A 16,053-nucleotide genomic window follows, 5' to 3' on the forward strand; every position below is an offset into this window, starting at 1 on the left:
TGGCAAAAAAACTGAAGCAGGTATTAACTGTAGATGCAGTATATGTTTCATTTTGACAATGAGTTTGAAGCAAAAAAAATTTGTGAGCATGTACTACACATCATTTAGTAATAACAATTACACATTTTCCCCAATTGCATAATTTGCGGTTCCTGCTGTGGTTAAAGCACCTGCATTTTTAACAAAAAACTTTATATTCATGAATAAGGTGTAAGCACTAACCATGCATAGAAAAGAAAATAACTCTACACATTTTTCGGTAAAAAATGAAAAGATTGCAGTTGGTTACAGGCACAGGTGGACTAACTTCTCTGGGGCCATAGGCTGATACGAGCTTTTTTTTGGAGCTCAAAGAGAAATGAGGAGAAATTAAAAACAATGGAACATCAATAATATGCTAATCAAAGTGAGGGGTAACTTCATTATCAACTTCCAAAGCTGCTAACGAGAGCTAATGTGAAACAGCCAAGGATGGGGGCAGGAGTGCAGTCGATACAATTCGCAGATCAGACTAAAAATCCGTATCACGCCAGCAGGTTGATCGGCTGAATTTAAGAAGTTTAACCTTTCCCTCTTTTGCTAAGGTTAGTTTTGCACTTTTGCATACAATTGTTTAATTGTGTTCTCTCCATGCCTGGTCACAATTTGTTTACCACTCCCTCAGAGTCACAGGACATGCAATGTTAATTTTGTATCTTTGCGCTGTTTTTTGTTCTGTTAGGCTACTTTGTGCCAGTTTGCTTGGCGGTGACATAACCGGTAGACTCCAGTGTAAAAAGAAAGTTGGGTGATGCAAAGTCTCGAAGTAGGAATAGTCCATTATAGCCCACAGGGGGGCAACTTTGTCTATCCTAAAAATTGTTGCTAAAAATTAGTAATGGACATGTTGCTATAATGTTATATTCTTAAATGTAACCTCTGGAAATGAGATCTTCATGGGCCCCCTAGTTTTGCTTTATGGTTAGTCTGCCTCTGGTTACAGGATTCAAAATCAACATTAGACATTTTTGTGCTTTTTATAAATGACAAACCAGCAACCCTGAATCTGGCAAGTACAACTTAATCTTATGTAATCTCCTGACATGGTGTCCAAATACCATTAGATTTAGATTCAGAAGTAGGCTTATTAACTAAATTAATTGTAAGCTGCATATTCCCTTGCCTAATCTCAGTGGAAAGAGAGCAGGATTTTAACTACTGTGTGTTTAGTACAAAGAATTATTAATGAAAGTAGCCTGCAAATTCATAATAGTTTTTGTTTTGGACTGAGGACCTCTGCTGGACATATTCCAAACAATAGCAGGGTAATCAGTGAACCTGAAAATTAGACAAAAATAAATTAAAGTAGACTGAACCAGGACTTAATTGGGTTTTGGTGTTTAACAAACTGAGGAAGTGAAACTGAAACAGAGATAAACAACAGCTGATTGGGGGAACCAGCCAGGGAGAGGAAAATTTGCATCTGATTTAAAAGTTGGGTCAAAGGGTTGGATATGTCAGTACTAGAGGAGAGGAGAGGTCTGTTTTCTATTATTGTACATGAAGGGACAGACTTCAGGTTCAGTGTGACTCTACAGTGGTTAAGCAGTTATGGATGGGTAGATAGATGGATGGATGAAGGGGCTTCTCACCTAATTTTGCCTACTCAGACCATTCAGTACCTATTAATTTGTTTGCTGTTAGTATTGAATACAATATCAAACTAATCTTGTCTATCGTCTCGGTTGAGATGGTTCCAGGCATGGACCAGAGCTAAACCCTTAGGGGTTCTTTCGGGATCAGCAGATTTCACATCTGCAGTTATTTCACATTATTCAGTTATATACCACTTTTCATATGCAGAGGTAATTAAAGATTCTTTACGGAGAAAAAGAAAAAAATAATAATATAGACAAATATAGCAATAAAAAGTAAAAGGCACAATAAAAGGTAATATGAAATAAAACAAACTAAGAATATAGTAAAAAGACATGCAAAGCAGTTTTCAGTCAGAGGGAACGCAACAAAAGCTATCCGATGATTTCATTACAGAAATACCGTGTCAACACACATATCCACACAATTTGCATCACACTAATTGCCTGGTAAGCGTATCCACTCTGGGCTCCCTATTCAGAGTGGAGTGAGGAGGATCCAGGAGATTAAACAGCATGGCATCTCTGAGACACCATCTTCCATTAAACCTTGTCTGGTAAAAGGCATCATGGCAGAAAAAAATCCATTAGGATCTAATGTCTTGAAGCTGCAGTTCATTTTGCTCTGGTGGCTGACATTCTGGTACATTCACAGACAACGATGCTTTCTCCTCCCCGCGTTGCCTTACCTGCTCTGCTTCTGATGCATGCTGGTATGAAATATGCCTCTGCTTGCAAGGATCAACATATTGGTGGTACAGCAGAGAAAAATTTTTAAAAATCGAGGAACTTTTCTACTAACATAAGCCATCTATAGCTATATCAGCAAACCCAGGTAAGCTAAAGGCTACACTGGTGACCACTTTGTCCATCTGTGGTTAAGACCACTTCTTCAGTACCCTGTCTGTCTGCTGGTGTTTGTTCACCTGGTAAATAATTCTTGCAGCCCACATTTCTACCTCCGACTTACCTCATCGTCCCATGACTTTTGCTTGCACTCAACTGTATTGAAGCAAATTTCTGACACAAAGCCAACGTGTCTGTCGTGGCTTTCGGTAGGGAAGCAGCAGCCAGAGCCGAAGAATCGGGTAAACTAGGGATTTATTTAGCAAACAACACGAAACACGAGGCAAAGCAAAAGACGGACGTCAATGACCTGACTGGAAAAATATACTTTAACGTGGACTTAAATACACTGGACTAATCAACAACGAGAAACAGCTGGTAACACAGGGATTCCACACAAGGTAGATGAGGGGGCGTGGCACACGGGAGGAGCAGACGAGTGGGGCAGGAAAGTGTCAAAACAAAACGACAACTTCCAGGAAGATTAATTTCTTAATGTACAGAGATGAAGTGATTGAACAATGAGTCACAGATACATCACGGCAATTTAACCCTTCTGCCATATGCCCTCCTGACTTTAATGTGTTCCAGAATAAGTCATAAGTCAGAGACATAATTACTATTAATTTCAAAGGGAAAATTTCAAAGCACTAGATAAATTTAGACAAGATCACAAGTTGGCACAGGAGAATCACTGAGCGTACTCGAGCTTGAAACGAAGGTGGAGACAAGAATAGGTGACAGTTTCCCTAGAAAACTAGATGTAGCTGCCAACATAAACTCTGAAAATTCCTCCACAGTCAGCTCTTAGTTTTCACAAGTGAAAAGAAAATCCAGCCTTATATTTGGTCATGACTCATTAAAATAACTTCAGTTGCATTTGTAAAAACTTTAAAATCTCGAGGGGTACCTTAAAAAATGCATTTTTTTTCTTTTACATTCGCTGTTAATCCCCTTTAACGGAATATCTGTTTGACAGAACTCTCCTGGGCGCTTCAGCTCTCTTCGAACTCCCTACATTTTCATATCAAGGGCAAAGTTGAGTTAACACAACGTCACGTTAAATAAGGTGGTTGGTAGCCTCAAAGGAACAGTGGCTGACAATCCCCACACTCCCCCAGGTTTATCTGTAAAGTGACTATGGCTGTCAGCTATTTATCAAGCTGAAGAAAGAGCGGGGAGCCCAGTGCTCCGTGATATGCTGAGACGTAAGATGAGGCGAGAGCTCGAGGCTGTTAATAATGACTGAAATGCGGAACAGTGCGAATAGACCCTCAATGCACGAAGGATTAAACTTACCCAGCACTGGAGAGATGCTTTTTGTTTCGGCCGTCATCCAAAAATGACAAAACATTAACAGGTGAGCAGCCATGACAACTATGCGTATAGACCAAAAACAGCCAATCCAAAGCAATAGAAAAGGAGAATTAGGATTGTGTTGGCTGCTAATACTTACCTATATGCAGAAACACATCTTCTGTTAATGTCCATGAATAATCTTAAGGTTCCATTTAGAATTAAATTTTCCACTCTTACAGGACTAGTTAAATAATAGCAAAAAAATAGTTCTCTGTGCTTTCCTTGATGAAGTGCACCATGCCAATGTATTTGTGCCTTGATAACAATGGTCAGGTTCTTATCTGCATGGACTTAGTCATAAATTTACCTCAGAAATTTGATTTTTATCAAGTTCGATCTACCAGCAGCATTGTCAAATCTTGCCAACAGATTAACCTGAAAATATATCTGTATGTGCTGCAAACTGGTATTAGAAACAAGCATGTAAGAGCCAATCTCTGATGACAATAAACCTTCTCATGTATAATTTATGAAGCAAGTTCCGTGGCACATAACTGATAGACAAGATGATTGTCTCTGTTCATCGTGCACCTAGTATATTCATATTTATATTACTCTGATGGCTGAGTAAATGTTTAACAGTTGATTGAGCTCAAATTTGCCTCAAGCTTTTGTTCAGCCCTGACTAAAGGACTCAAAAGCCACTGCCACAATGTTTTTAAATAAATCTACCTGCAATTAAACTTTTTAATATTTGGAAATGAAAATTACTCAGTGCCTTTAATCTGGCATAATGAATGTTAGTTTGCAGTTTCCATTGTGAGAGGAAGTAAAAATACTTAGAGGTGAAGTCCACACTGGAGATAAAGATTGTGTTAGATAAATGTTAAATTACAAATTTGGTTGGTATGATGTCGACATGCATCAGTTTGATTAAGGTGTAAAATGGAGAGGGGCTGCAAGTGAAAGTTTTTGACGGCACCTGAGTGTAATGTTTAGTGATCCCTCCATCTAGCAGGATGGATGAATAGGTTTCATTCATATCTCCTGCGCATTGACTAGTGCAGAATCAATAGCATTTTAACCCATATACAGTTTAGTACTGACCTTGTGTGTTCCCTGGTTCCCCTGAGGTGAATATTCTGGGAGAAATCAACCTCTCATCGGCACATATTTACCTTGACACAACTGCCGAAGGAATCTCTTTCACAGACAAGTGTGGAAATGTTTAGCCAAATTACTCATTCATCAAATGTTAATGGAAGTTATGTAAAAGATCTACATACTATGTCTAAACAGAAGTGCCAGTTGTATAAAAAACTGACTGCTCTGTACAGTATGTCCTGCATGTCTCAGTGTCAAACAGCTACTCTTTCTGCTAATATCCATCCACCTGTCTTCAATAGCCATTTATCCAGTGCAAGCAGGAAACACCTTGGCTGGGATGCCAGGCCATTGCAGGGCGGCTCACTTACGTGCTTCATTACACAGTATGGGAAGTGTAGACATACCCATTCAACAAATTGCATGTTTTTTGACTACAGGAGGAAACAAGAGTACTCATCCTTACCCTTTTGTTTAAATTAGATTGATAGTAAAACATAAAAATAAAAACAACATAAATTTCACGTACTGTGTTGCCTTCTTTATTTGTTACCCCAGTGTCAATAATATTAATTTTTTATTTATTCCACTTATTCAGAGAGGTCTGCTTAGTCAGTATTACCAGGATGTAATCGGTGAATGTCAGTTAAATGACAGGAAGAACACAGGTGTATAACTGTGTAGGTTAGTTGTTCCCCTGCAAGATACTTAACACTATTCTGGTTATATTATTGTTTCATATGAGTGAATAGGAGATGTCATGTTGGATAATTATGGCAGCTATGTGAAGACACCAGTCCCTTCTAAACCAAAAGGGATTTGGAGCATGTTAAGAAGCCCATATACTGTAAACACGTAGAGAACATGCAAACCCATTTAAGCCGCTGTTGGGAAAACTTTCAAAACACTGAGCGACCATTATCCCTTTTAGCTGCCTACGTGCAATAAATGTGAGGACTACACTTGTGGTATGATGATTAAGCTAGTATGCCAGTAATATTTTTATATTTTTATTAATTTCTAATTCCTTTGATCGATTCCTTTAAAATATTCCTTCTGAACGGATACGTTTGACTTTAAAGCTGAACACATGCAAAGTCTAGTGAACTAAACACAAAGAAAAAGCAAGGAAATCCACATATCATATGTGTTTGTGTATATACACTTATTTATTTATTTATTATTTATTTATTTCGAAAACCCTACCATGAAATACTCCCTGACCATAGCAACAGAAGGCTGTTAGACATTAAGGTTGACAGCTTTCCCATACTACACAGGAAAGTCAAAAAGGGGCTAAAATGCAAATAGGTTGGTAGTTACAGTTTCAAATGCAAGAAAGGGAAACATTGTTTCTCCTCAAATCCGATAGTTCAATTTCTATTGATTTAGCTAAGATACACAGTATGTCTCATCTAAAATCTATCAGAGAAAACAGTCTTCTAGATGCTATTGATCAATGTTAATGAGATAGACGGTGAATGACACCTGCCGTCTTTCTCTCATCATGACACAGTCTTGTCACTGTTCAGTCAGGGCCACCTGGGGCTCATGGCGATGGGCAGACGCTTCAGGAACTCAACCACTGGCCCTGGCTCGCTGGCACAAGTCTCCCACCTGACGGCTGCCACACAAGGAGACACGCGCTGGCATCTGACATCTCAGACTGTGGTCTCCTTCAGCAGCACCACCTTATTTTGGTTCCCTTGACGAGGAAGGAAGTTAATGGACCTGTGCACTTGTTCTCACAGTCTGATTAATTCCTTCTCAGGGACAGTTCAGTAAAGTGTTCTATAGCCGTTACACTTTCTGTCAGTATAAACTTACTTTCAGTGCAAGAGTTTTACTCAGAACTGACATAATTCAACCTTTAAAGGGTAGGTCCACGAAAGGCATACAGATATCTAAAAGCCGATTGGGAAAAACAAAATAGCCTATATTTGTTTTATTCTGGAAATAACCAAGTCTGTCCATAAATCATTCAAATTAGTGTAGTTCATCATTGTCAAGTTTATCAAAAAGTGCTTTAAATTAATTTGCAGTTTTATTTATTTATTTATTTTTTTAAGAGACATGAATATGTCGGTAAGACTGACCAACGCAGAATTAATTAATAGATAAGTTATAGAGCAGTCAGTTAGGTGCAATATGGGGGATGCTTAAGAACAACAGAACAATAAAAAGATGGAGAGCAGAGGATAAATGCAATCATGGAGAAGACCAGAGACAAGCAAACTCCAGAACAGGGCATATAACATCAAATCAGGGTAAGAGCAGGTAATACTAGTGTAATATTTAAAAGTTCTTGGTAATGGTCTCTGGTAGTCAAATGGAACTCACCCGGGGGACGGGGTCTTCGGCTCGCGGGAGGTGAATTGAATACAAGCTTATCCACTTCAGTGGTATTTCTTATAATAACGCTGCTTTTTCTGGAGGTTACAACCAGGCTACTCTGCCGCTCATTCCGCTAACGAGCTCTCTCTAAAAACCTCCGTGTAACAACCACAAACTCAATTATGTTCCCCTCGTTACTCGCAAGGGTTTCCCGTATTAATTAACCTATACATACATTGATTTCTGTGCTTACACTAGGATGAGAGCATTGATGTCTTATCACACCAAAAGCCTTGTGGTCAGGAGCCATTTTCCATGTAGTAACTTCAAAAAGAGGCTCTGATGTACCTTTATACTCTGACCTTAAATACAAAGTGTGTGTTCCAGTCATTGGTGTGAGCAGACGGATTATATTGTTACTAGTCAATATGACATGGCTGTCTTCTGCATAACAAAATAAGCAGCATAGGAGAGCAGGCTATGAGACAAGTAAGACCAAGGCAAACTGGTGAGAGTTTATTTAAAACCTGGATAGTATTTTACATTCTACTCCACATTTGCCAGGGAGTCCAAGTGATTTCTGGGCTAGTATGTACTTGCAGATCTTGGTGCTGCATCTTTCACAAGCTGATTACACTTTATGGATGAATTTGCGAAGCCACGAGTTAAAACGGGTTTTTCGAGCATTGACGGTCATTTCTCTAAACTTAGCTATGTCGTACAGATTAAGGAAAGACTTTAATATAAGATTGAGCTCTTCCTAATCAATTCTAATACCACAATATTTCATGGAGGTTGCTGCTACTTTGACCCGAAAGCCACAGCAATCCGGTACAATGTCTGAGAACGTAAGAAAGCAAGTGAAATGTATAAAGCACCGTTCACAGACAAAGGCTACAAGGCACTGAACAATATGAAAAGTATGTTTGTGACTTAGCTCCTGCCTACTGTGTTTTTGTGTTATGCTAAATCAACACAAAGAAGGCATCCAGTCCACAATAGTATTGTGTTATACAGTCCTTCAGACTTATAAGTTGAGATATTTCACTTCAGTTTGAAAGAAATAGGGATACATGTATAATCTGTGCATTGTCGGTAATTAACATCATTCTTACATAGGATAGCCTCGAGGTGCAGCATGCAATGGGAAAAGAGTCGTGGCCCAAAGCAGATTCCTGTGGATATTTGTCTAATTACTGAGTACTTCTCAGTAACATCTCAAAGAAAAGATACAGACAAGAAAATCCCCATTCACTGACACCAAGGAAATTCTCCAGTCTGCACAAGGGAATATGATGATCTCTGATGTGAAAGTGATACTTAAATCCAGGCACAAGAGCAAAGGTATTAGAATAGGGGGGGAGTATGATATTTATTATGTTGACGAGTCCTGTTTCAGTGCGTTTAGAGTGACCATACTATCATCAATTAGATTAGAAAAGTATGTTGACCTAGCTGTAGTGATTACTTTTATAGTTTACTTGGCTATCTTTCCCAAGAAAGATAAAATATCACTAATTTCACAGAGAGCAATTTGTATTTTAATCATTGAAAAAGATTGAAAATGTCTGACTGCAGCTTGTATTCCATCAGCATTTTTTTTATTGTTTTTTATGAGTATCACAATATTTATTGTAGAGGTCAGAGTGGAAGAAAATGTATCAGTAAGTTATACTCTTTAATTATATGAGCAAGGACAAGATTTAGGGTTTAATTATGATGATGAGTAGGTCCTGCATTACATTTTTAAAAATTAATTCCAAGATATTTGCCATTGACTTAAGATTAACTGTTACATTTTTGATATAAATGTTTAAATCCCCTTTATTTAGATTCTAATTGTTTCAGATATAATTGATGCGGCAATATCAAATGATAATTTTAGAAAACTAAATTTTATTGTTAGCCAGTACTTGCGAATTTAACTATCACTGGTCATTCTGTCCCTTAGGATGGAGTTGATTGTGGTCACTAGTTATACAAACCTTGTGTTTCTAAATATAACATATTAGGATATTAGAACTTTAAAGGCTTGTTAACAGGTGTGTATTAAATAAATTGGTTTGAAATGTGGACTGTATAACTGGCTGGACACTGTGAGACTCACATTCTATAAATCACTTCACATTCACTTTATCATTTTACTGGGCTACATTAGATATATATATATATTTGGTAGCTCAACTCAGTAATACTCTAAGCATAATATTAATGCTGCCTAATATTTGGTATATAGCCCAGATGAGTCCTTAACAGAACTATCCTCTTAGCCAATAAGAATAATAGAATAGAATAAAATACAGGCTAGGTAATGTCTTATGCACCACCTAGCAGTCACTTGAAGAATTGCAGACAGCTTGGAGAATACAGTAGTAGCCTCTGTGCAAAAGAGCACATTTCAGGATTTGAAACAGATTTGTTCTGGAAGCTACAGGTGGAAGGCAGGGAACAACCCAGGATGGGGCTCCAACCCATCGCAGGGCACACACAATAATAATACCTTTATGTGTAAGATGCATTTCTCATGCCTTGTAGCTCCTGTATCTCAACAATTAGAGCTTTGTGCTAGCAACTCAAAGGTCTTGGGTTCAAGAGAAATAAGTGAGTCGTGAGTCTTTTCTTAAACACTTTGAGGCTGGGTGCAGCTTTTATATCATTGTATATCACTCACTCTTATATTAAGGTCTTTCCTTAATCTGTAAGACATAGCTAAGTTTAGAGAAATGACCGTCAATGCTCAAAAAACCCGTTTTAACTTGTGGCTTCGCAAATTCATCCATAAAGTGTAATCAGCTTGTGAAAGATGCAGCAGCAAGATCTGCAAGTACATACTAGCCCTGAATTCACTTGGACTCCCTGGCAAATGTGGAGTAGAATGTAAAATACCATCCAGGTTTTAAATAAACTCTCACCAGTTTGTTTTGGTCTGACTTTTCTCATAGCCTGCTCTCCTATGCTGCTTATTTTGTCATACAGAAGAAAGAATTTGAATTAGGTGATCATTGTTATCACACCACAGCACACAAGTGCACAACAATAAAATGTGCCCTCTGCATTTAACGTCATGACATAGCAGGGAGCAGCTAATTCAGCGCCCGGGGAGCAGTGCTTGGGGGCGGTACCTTGCTCAGGGTACCTCAGCAGTGCATTGCTGGTCAGGGATTTGAATCAGCAATCTTTCAATTGCAAGTGTGCTTCCCTAACCATTAAGCCACCACTGCCCAAAGCTGTGTCATATTGACTAATAACAATGATACACTGGCAGGGCGTTCCCTCAAACAGGAACCTCGGCAGCAAAAGGCATGGTCTCCCATGTGTTTCAGTTTGCCACGTGCTTGTTGAAGCTCATGGAATTAACCAATTGAAAAGACCCTACTATATTTGCATGTCATTTTACTTTATAGTACAAAGCAGCAATATAAATAGCATGCATTATATACTATATACTGTAAAGCTAATGTTAGTTTCAACAACACAGAATGATTGATTTGTTGTCATGTAAACTAGTCAAGTGCCACAAAAATTGCAGTCACTCAGAAGTTGGGAAGATAATGAAGCTGTTCATCGTATAAAATAAATCTTCGTCAAGTAACAATTCTGTCACACAGTGAAAGTGTTTATGCGTTTCAACTCTGTACTTTTGTTATTAATATATGCCAAAACCATCAAGCTCATTGTTAATGATTTCATTATTGTCGAGTGTCTTCATTAATATGTCAGCAATAAGCACTACAAAACAGGGGTTCTATAATTAAACTAAAATCCCATCATAAGGTATACAGCACAACATTGCATGAACATACAGAAGATCCCTGAAAGAGATCCAAAGCAGCCACAGCTTGTAATTGGATTAGAGAGAAAACCTGAGGGCTTTAGTAAACATTTACTAAAAAAATACCAAACACAGGTCTTTATGTTGCACATGATGCAATTAGAGAATATGATTATGCAGTATAGATAGAGAGCTCTTTCTTTAGATGATAGGTGAAACGTCAGAATCAAGTTTTCATTTCTTTACACTCTGTAACATTATTAGTTGCCCTGCTGTGTTTGATGAGGTCATGATGCTTGACTTCTTTGAAACAAAGTACGATGTGCAGACTCTGTATCAGCTTTTTTATTTGTTCATTTATGCATTTATCTGTTAGTGTCACAGGTGAAGCAGAGTGCTTTGGGGAGTTTTGCTGGTTACATAATATATAATACTTAATTTTATTTTATATGTCCAGTTGGCACTTTATTTTTGATAAAAGACTGGGAAATGAATGGCAGGCCAGATGATTTCCTAAATGAGAAGGCTGCAGTGCATTACAGCTCCCAAACTGGCTCCAGTCTTACAGCTGCCAGTGACATTATCTCCTGAACTGAATCTCTGCACCTGAGAGCTGATTTGCAGAGAATGAATTAGCGTACCAGATAGGTTGCTGGCTGCTATTACTAAACCCACTGCAGAATAATGTAGGAATTCAGTGCCATATGCTACTAACCATTGTGATAATATGACAAATGACATTCATTAATCTGAATGGTACCTGTGACTATACACAGCATATAGACAGAATCATAAAAAGTTATTTTTTCAGAATAATAAGTTGATGTAAAATAAATAGTAGATATAATGTGGGATATTATTGATTGGCTAATTACACCTGGAAAATACCTTTACTTTTCAAACAATTAAAGTCATATTAAGGTTATTCTGCATAAAAAAAAATCAAAGCAAAAGGTATCAGCAAATTTTCTAATAAGATATCTGTAAATATGCCGCTTTTTCAATTAAACCTAATGCATAACATTGAATGTTATTTGACAAAAAACACAAAAAACTCTTATCCTGGTCAAGGTTATGGGGTTCAGTAAATATCACCTGAAATTCCTCATAGAGTGGGGTGCTTGTGGGATAGTTTTCCTTGACAGACCAGGTCATTAGTTTGTGATTTCTTTTATCATCTGATGTGTTTTTCAGGTTATTATCTTACTGAAGAATAAAGGATTTCTAATTAGTCATAATCTGATGGGACTTGCATGCATTTGAAACATATGGGAGCAGAGGTGGAAATTTCAGGTCCAGAAAGTAAAAATCCAGACCAAGATTTTGTTTCAACCAACCTCTTGTGTACTCTGTGACTGTGACTCTTTACAATTAACTGGTTGGTTGAAACAAAACTTTGGTCTGGATTTTTACTTTCTAGTCCTGAACTTTCCACTTATGTATGAGAGCTATGATGGTCAAGACTGGCACAGATTTGGTAAAGACCACCGCCATGCCCAGAAAAGCAACCTAAGACCATGACTTCCTTCATGCTTAAAAGTGGGACCCACATATACAGACTCCTTTAGAAATACACCATATGCACACAGGTATTTCAAACTTTGACTCTTTAGTATATAAATCTAACTTCTACTCCTCTTAATAGACTTGTCCAAGGAGGACTACCATCCATACCATAGCAAGACCACTTTCATGCAGTGTTTTCCCATCTTGAGACCACTCTGGTCTTACAAGGAACTCAACTTTGAAGCTTGATTATCTGCTTTCCACACATCTTATATACCCCTCTTTGATCCCAGTCACGCAGGAAATGAATTCCCTTGGTCAACATTGAATAAAACCAGGTCACTTTCCAAAGATTCACATGACTTCCTGCAAGCATCTGACAGTATGTTGCTTTTAAATGGTAATGAGAAAAATATGATATATTTTGTATTCTGATGTATGTATTAATGTGCCGATACTACCCGGGTTGCGATGGGGTTATGTTCAGATAAACCTATTGGAAAACGAAAGTATACTGTAGTAAGGAGAAAATGCATTTTAACACAGTACACCTAACCTAACAAACATCATAGCCTAGCCTAGCCTACCTTAGACATGCCTAGAACATTTACATTAGCCTACAGCTGGGCAAAATGAAAGTGTTGAACATCTTGTGTAATTTTTTGAATAATGTACAGAAAGTGAAAAACAGAACGGAACAGGAATACCCACCGTGAAGTCGAAATATTGACCATTGTAACCCAGGGAGTGTCTGTATACGTGTTACGCATATTTCAGTCACATCTCTATCACTGAAAGTTCACTAATTTGTTTCTCATTTCTCATTAGTCACACAAATTATACAATCTTCCAACCACACACACCCCTCCAGGGGTGCTGGACAAATGGATACCCTCTGACCCTAATCTTTGATCTCACCTGTCTGTACATACAGGGATGTGTGTCTGTGCGTGTCTAATAGGAGGGCGAGATGGGATATGTGAAGACTGAATTTCATTAAAGTATCTGGGTAGGATTAGGACTCTGTGCCTATAATCAGAAGGTCACTGGTTCAAATTTTGTGGCTGTCAGAGTGAAGTCACAGTTGAGCCCTTGAGCAAGGCCCTTAACCCTAATTGCGCCAGAGACAGTATCTGACCCTGCTCTGTGATTCTTAGTTGTATATCGCTTTGGACAAAAGTGGCTGCTGAATAAATGTAATGAAATCTATAACACTTCTCTCAAGATGACAAAGTAACTTGTCCCAGCCCTTCCAATAAAGCTATTCATTGTCAGAAAACTGTGCACTTTAGTGGCAATAAATACATATAATGGAATGCAGAGACTAAATGGTTGAAGTGCTTGAAGAGGGCTTGATGCAAGTTGTGTTCATGCGGTTACCCACAAGACACCATATGCATGGATTTCACAGCACTGTTTTCACAGTGGCCCAGTAGTGGAGAGAGTTATCATTTTTAGTGCATAACGCTTTATTTGTGGATGATAGCTTGGGAAAGGATTGACCACATCATAATGATCTTCCCATAGAACCTTCCTTTCCAATCGTTGCACTTAAATCATTATCAGCAGGTTGGAAGAAGCACGGAGGCCTTATTGATGCTCTGTCATCAAATAGGATTTATTTACATTATTAATTTTAAGAAAGAGCAAGGTCTTGGATTAAATTTCCTTGCAAGCAGTGGTATGCATTTGCTGCAAACAGAATTAGTGAGGTGGAGCTTGTGGATTGCAAAGGGGCCTTTCTCAATCCCTACTTTCTCCCAGATGTAAGACAAGCCACTTGCGCAGAAGGAAAGGCAACACATTAAAGGATTTTGTCATTTGTGCTCTGGGTCACTGGCTCCAACCTGAATAGCCCAGCTGGCTGAAGGGTTTAGGTCCAGGACTGAACTGAGAGCTAGTGCTGCCTTCGTACTTCAGAGCGGTAATTGCCACTTGAGCCCAGTCGTTCGTAGCAGATATTCAGGGAGCAATGTGAGGAGGCCACCTCTCAAAAATGATGCTCTCTGAGGAGGGCGAGGGAAAGTTCTCACTCTCCTTCACAGTAGAAAATGGAGGAATTCTTTTGAAGCATCCCCAATTGAAAGTCATCTAGCAAGTGTGGCATTCAAACATGGCCTGATTATACACTGAAGGCTGGAGTTCGACTAGATGAATTCCAGTTCTTGGTGAGGACACTAGAAGACTAGGAACAGTAGGCAGAATCTCATGTAACCAGTACTGCTGTGTGACTAATCTATACTTCAAGGATCACTGCTAAGGACCTTCTGAACCAGGACTTTAGTCCCAGAATGGATTCCCTGCAACGACTTCCACAGCGTCTCATAGAAGAGGACATGGCAGAACCACCTAGCCTGAGTGAAGTACAGGTCATCATTGTGAGTATGAAAACCAGTAAGGCTGCTGGTCTGTATGAAATTCTAAAGGCCGGGAAACCAGACGTCCTGAGACATGTCCAATGTTAATTCTCAGGATATGGGACAAAGAGAAAATCCCTGCACAACTCAGGAACACACTCACCATAACTATCTTTAAGAAAGAGGACAAAGCATTGTGAAAAACTACCATGGCAGTTCCTTGCTCTCCAGCACTGGGAAGGTCCCAGAGTGGTTTTCACCCCAATAGGAGCATAATGGACATGATTTTTACTGCCAGACTCCAAGAAATCAAAGTCAACCACTATGCATGACTTTCATAGACCTAACAAAAGGCGTTGACTCTGTCAAACAGTGGGCACTCCGGCAAGGCTTCACAAGAACGGGGTGCCAAGAATAATTCATCAGAGTACTTAGACTACTCCATAACAACACATCAGCCAGAGTACTGAGCAGGTGTGGGGAGGAGACAGAGTCCTTCAGCGGCCAGAAGGTGGACTCTCATACTCGACCTCAAGAGACAATGATGAATAGTCTCTTTCCTTAAATGATTCTTTTCCCTGAAGCTGTATTGTATCGATGGTGTAGATTTGGGTATGGACAGTAGGGACATGTGTGCAGTGTGTGTTTTGAGTGGCAGAGGATTTACAGTTGATTTGGCCCCTACACCCATTGAAACCAATCCTTGTATAATATTACCATGTTATAAAGAAATTTGCAGAATTTATTTGTCACATGTTTGCATTGGTGTCTGTTTTTATTGTTACAGGGGAGTCATTTGAAATGTCGTTTGCATGATTTCACTGTAAGTACAATTTTCTTCCAACGATTTGGATTCTGTGTGCAAACCTCAACTACAGTACCATCCATATGACTCTGTACAGTATGTAATCTATAAATACTGAGAACACTGGGGTAGTCCCTATCTTTTATGGTAGTCCTAAAATGTGTAGTTATAGGCAGAGTATGCAGTACAAAGCTTTCATGCTTTCATTCTGAATGGAAAATCAACATCTTATTCTCCTTTGAAGATATATAAATGTAAACTGGGTCAGTTATTTATCAGTTATTTATCCAGGGCCTCTGGAGCAGTTTCTTAGGCTAAAAGGCCTTGCTGGAGGATCCAGTGGTGATATGTAGGGTTACAGTACCGGGGGAGGGTTCACCTGAACAGCAGTCTGGA

The 16,053-nt window shown here is 38.8% G+C and overlaps 1 long non-coding RNA gene across 1 annotated transcript; it reads left to right on the forward strand.

The window, feature by feature from the left end:
* Nucleotides 1-482: 482 nt before the first annotated feature.
* LOC111856517 (uncharacterized) lies at nucleotides 483-15,497 on the forward strand. The gene is made up of 3 exons (XR_002841155.1): nucleotides 483-584; nucleotides 14,744-14,873; nucleotides 14,968-15,497. It is a non-coding gene; the product is annotated as an uncharacterized lncRNA (long non-coding RNA).
* Nucleotides 15,498-16,053: the final 556 nt, after the last annotated feature.

Source organism: Paramormyrops kingsleyae, chromosome 2 (assembly GCF_048594095.1).
Source record: "Paramormyrops kingsleyae isolate MSU_618 chromosome 2, PKINGS_0.4, whole genome shotgun sequence".
Classification (NCBI taxonomy): domain Eukaryota; kingdom Metazoa; phylum Chordata; class Actinopteri; order Osteoglossiformes; family Mormyridae; genus Paramormyrops; species Paramormyrops kingsleyae.